We start from the raw sequence: 5,487 nt of genomic DNA, 5'->3' as shown, positions 1-5,487 counted from the left end.
GCTTAAGCCTGGCGGATTTTAGCACAGTCATTAGTTCAGTAAATTCAAGAAATAGAACAATAATACCACGAGGCTTAGAAGCATTTGAAGTTAGTCGCCCTAGACGGTAAGCCTCTTCGGATGTTAAGGGGATGAAACGCAGGTTGGAGGCCCAAAATTTCGTGAAGGAGGTTACGAACAAACAAGACCATATCAGACCCCTCAACATTTTCCGGAACACCATATAAGCGCAGGTTATTTCTTCGAATGCGATTTTCAAGGTCCTCTGCGTCGAGTTGAAGCATTTTAATCTCTTTTTCCAGTTGGGGAATCTTAGAGGAGAGGTCCTGCACATCACTGACGCATTGTTCAAGGTTGAGGACTTTACCCTCCATAATGACCCATCTCTCCTCAATTTGTTTAAGCCTCTCATTGGTAGCAGACATGAAGAGCTGAAGACCCCGTACCTCTTCAAGAATGGAATCCAAAACGGGATAATGAGATGTATGAATAGGAGAGGGAGGGTCCTTTTTGGGTCTCTTAGGTTTTGTGCCTGTAGAAGTAGATTTAATGCCATTTGCGTCATGAGACATTGCGATGGCTGAATTGCGGTGAAAAAGACAAAGAAATAGTAAGACTGCTGGCGGGAGTGGTGGTAAATTCTCCAGGTATACTTGTAAAGAGACTCTGCAGCCAAAATTGAATGTCTCACCAAGCAAAAAAGGAGTGGCAGCTACAACGCAGATTAACATGAAAACCTCAAAATTCACAATAAGGGTAAACATACCCGCACCTGACGGCCAGAATGCTCCCAAAATTATGGACTTCGTCAAAAACCAAGATAAATGTGAGAAAAAAGGAGGTGAAAAGCAGTCAGGAAAATAAAACACAGTCAATGCCATAGAATTCGCAGAAAGAAATGCCTGTGGAAACCAGCACTTAAAATGGCCGCCATAACCAGGAAAGCGAGCAATTAGAGCAGAAAAGTCACTGAAAGCACTGCCAGGAGGAGAAATGCTGAAGCATACCTTATAAAAGAACACATGGAGGCAGGCAGCATAAAGCAGGCACGTGAAGAAGAATTAGTAAACAGCAGGCAGCATCCTGAGAGCAGACTAAAAGGTCGCGGGCTCAGCGGCTCAAAATGGCGGCCGCCCGCGACCCTACGGTGAGGAGAAAGCCCGTAATGAATTGGAAGCAAAAAACGGCATAAAAATCGCCAAAACAGCATCCAGGAGCCTCAGGGCATATTCCGCCACGGGTGCCTTGTCAATTCAGGCAGCCGTCGGCAAGGTAGAGGGGAAAGTGCTGCATAGAAGCCCGTAGCTCAGCGGAGCTCACGGGAAAGCCGTCCGACCTCGACGGCGCGTAAGCCACGCCCCATTATTATAATATTTTAATGTTCTTGTTTTTTTATATTTTCATGAAGCATTTTTTTTTTAGAAAACATTGCTATTTCTTTTTTAATGTTTATATGCTATGGATGAATAGATATTTCGCTTTCATTTTTTCTCAGTTGTATTTACCATTTATTAGGGCACATTACAGAATAAAATCACAGGGTAAATATTGGAGCCCCTGCATTGTGCTCCAAAGGACAGCAAAAAATGTGGATGAGAAGCACCCACAGGTCACTCATGCCATAGTAGCATGTTATAATCAATATACTGTTAGCAAAATAAGCGTTCCTTACCTCCATGACCCCTGTCATCCATAAATCTATGTCCTCTTCATATGTTTATAGCCCTTCTTTCTTTCAAGATAGACAACCACCTTCTCATCCTCATCCTTCTGCATCTCCAACTTTGGATGGTTATTTGTCCTATCATGATTCTTATTTGTTTGTTCATGTGTAATATTTATGTAATGTAGACCTTCAGTTTATTGTGCAAACCCTCCACCCTGATCTTTATATCTGCATTTTAGTTTGATATTGGTTTGTTCTTTGCAAATTGAAGCGTGTTGCAACCACTTTTGCTAAATTAACTGAATTTTTGGCAGTCTTTTTTTTCGATTTCGCCCTACAGCAATATTAATTTCTAAATATTGTGAGTCAGAATAAGATGCTATTAATATTTTATTTACGATTAACTTTTTTAAAACCTGAAATATAATTTTCAATATTTTTTTATTTTTTTTCTAAATTGTACTTCTGTACTACATTATTTTTAAATATTTTGTTTTGTTTTTGACTATATATTTATAATGTATGTGATTTTTGCGATTTAGATAATAAATTGTTCACGTTTTCTAACATTTGTGTGTGATGTTATCAATTTTTTTTATTTTTAATTTTGCATTTTATATATCCATAGCGTGTATTGTGTATTTTTTATGGTGTATTTTGGAATCATTTAACTCTTGTAATAAATTCATGTATTTTTATTTTTGTAAAATAGATTTATGTAATATTCATTTTCCATTGTTAATTGTGTGTAGTTTTAGAAAAGAATATATTGAATTGTTATTTTTTATTATGAAATATTTTTATTTTTTATTTTATTTTTTTAAACTCACAAAAAATCAACATGTAACATATACAGAAACATTTTGTACAGAATATACCAGCTTAACAATAGCAATCATGAACAGTTAAGTTATACAAAGCAAAGGCAGGAGAAATTAACCAAAAATAAAAGAGAGAAAGAAAAACTGTAAAAAAATAAAAGATAACTTCGCTAAAAAACTTTAGAGAACAAGGCCCTTTCCACATTCTAATGTAAAATCATTTATAAAGTATGCTCTCAATCCGATAGAATGGAAGACCATATCCTTTCAAATTTGCGCCAAGTCCGAGGACCTCTAGCTTTAGGTACTGCCATCTTAATTTCGGTGCTGTCTCTTAACAATTGAGCCCTTGCTCTGAATCCAAGAACGTCCAACATATAGGCGAGTACAAGGAGACCCAATAGAGACAAAGGGTTTACTAAGACAACCTAAATTTGATAACATTCCAGAGGAAGCGCTTTCACATTGATTATTTTCTTGTAACAAGTCCAGACTCCAAGTGCGATACTGATACTAGCACAGAATTCCTTTCAATGAGTACAATAAATAATTATAGCACTTAAATTAGCAGCAAATTCACAGCATTTTTGTCAATTTGATTTTCGGTTGTTTGAGTTGCTTTCCTATTTAGATAATCGCTCCTCTGTATAATTCAGCAGCAAAACTAATCTTGTTTTATTCGTTGCGGATTAACTGAGGTTACTCCTGCATCTATTTTTTTCCAGAGATTCGGTAATCTCCTCCTTAGTACTATTACACTTAATTATCCAAGTGAACTTGTCCGCCAATTGTATGCCATTATCGCTACCTGCCAGATTACTTTGTGATACCTTTAGCCAAAGGGCCCTTGTCTGGCTGCCACAAGAAAGCAGATATACCTTCAGAAGAAGATTCCTTTTACTCTATGTCTGACATGGCTAGTCCTCATTTGCAGCGACATTAAAAATAAATCTGTAGGGTTCGGTGAATTACTCTCTACGATTCTGAAAAGATCGAAAACCATGCACATTGCATAGATGAGCCAACTGGTTGACACCCTTACATTCCCATCCTTCAATAAAACATTAATGAAAAATACTCAGCAGTAGAGCATTAACCCATAATACAGTCTAACAATGCATCTTATGTAATTAGTTTGCCTTTGAGATTTTCTGCAACATACTACCTATGTCCCTAACTGTCTTGAATCGCACTCTTGAAATAATTCGGATTGTATGTTTTATACAGTAAATACCCTGAAGAAAATGCAGAGGCTACCTGGTATGAAAGCCAAGTTAGACTGATTTAAAGCCCTTTCACTAATCTCTAGATTTGTCTAGTAAAACCGGCCACAATGTATAAATTAAAGTGTTGTTTTTTTAAATCCGCCTGAATAAATTGTATTTTTATATATCGTAAAGCTCTCCTGAAATGCAGATAACCCCAAATAAAACTGCCTACAGCACAATCCAGGCGTTAAAATTTTTTGGGAGAAAGAGAGGCTTCAGTGAAACAGAACGCAAAAAATATTAACATTCTTTTAAGAATATTCATTTTCACAATGTTACATCTATTATATATACTCAATTTGAGCTGCTGCCAACAGCGTAGGTTAAGGACTACTTTCGTAAGTTCATACTTAAAAGATATGATGGCCATAACTTCACTACTTAAAGTAACTCTTAAGTATACAGTACTTGCTTTTCATACATAAAGCTGTTTGTAGAGTATTGTGTTCAGAATTGAGTAATGTCTGTGTTTTATTCACATTAAGCTCATACCCAGAGAAGGAGCCTAATGGCTGTGCCTTCTTGATTATGGCAGCCACAGCAGGTATCCGCTGACTTGAGAAAACCGCAATGTTATCTGCTTATCTTGTTACTTTGAGATCTTTCCCGTTTGAAGTAACTGGTTTAATACCCGCACTGTATAGTTGTTGTGTATTAAAATGCTCGATGAAAATTACAAACAGCAGTGTGGACAGCCGACAGCCCTGCCACTTGTACTGGTGTATTGCAAACCATGCTTTCGAATTGCCGTTAAGTTTGATTCCAGTATTTTTGGCTAATGTAAACTTTTTGTATATCCGAGAAAAATCATTTACCTTGTACCATGAAAGTAATTTTTGTACTCAAAGCTCCCCAGCTAACTTCATCAAAGGCCTTCTGGGCATCTACCTTCAGCATTCCCAGCTTCTGACTTAACTTACCCGAGATGTCTAAATCCCTAATTGCAGTATTAATATGTTACGCTGTATGTTTTTCGGGAATGAAACAATTTTGTTGGTCAGAATCTGATTTATAGATAATGTGAGCCAGTTGTGTGTTTCAAGAATTTTGCAATAAAGTTTTTCATCTGCATTTATCAATGATATTTGCCAATAATAAAACATTTCATCAATAGGCTTCCCCTTTTTCGGAAACATCACAATATTACTACCATTTCAAGAGGTGGGCCATTTTGCCACTTTCCATAATATCATTTTAGAGCTCTATGTATAAAGGGACTAATGTACTTTTGAATTTTTTTGTAGTATTCACGTACGATCTTATCCTCAAATACTTCCTTGCCAGCAGGCACAGCTGCAATTGCATCCTCGACTTCCCAAACCCGAATGCAATTTTGGAGAAGCCCTAGATAAAGAGGGTCCCGAACCGGCATAGCACACTACTGATTATATGTTGAAGTGGCTTGGTTATTGAAGTGACCACAATCACCTTTGACGTTAGCGTTAATTAACCTACATTGTTTTATAATGCCTGTGCATATTTTGTAAGTCAGACCATCTACCCCTTTCATTTTATGGGCAAATGATGTAGCCCTTAGATACAATTTTTGATTAGCCAGTACTCTACTCACTTTCTCACCATATTTGGACTGATTTGTTTGCAATTTGCGATACATTTGTGCAGCTTTGTCCTGTAGCCTTCTCAAAATATTTTTTTTTCGCCTATATAACCATGCTGCCACATGACTTATTCTGCGTGTTTTTTAGAGGCTATGGCTGTTGCATGTAAACAG

This window comes from Lissotriton vulgaris, unplaced genomic scaffold, assembly GCF_964263255.1.
Source record: "Lissotriton vulgaris unplaced genomic scaffold, aLisVul1.2 SCAFFOLD_5120, whole genome shotgun sequence".
NCBI lineage: Eukaryota > Metazoa > Chordata > Amphibia > Caudata > Salamandridae > Lissotriton > Lissotriton vulgaris.
The sequence above is the reverse complement of the archived record's forward strand: the minus strand, read 5'-3'. Positions refer to the sequence as shown.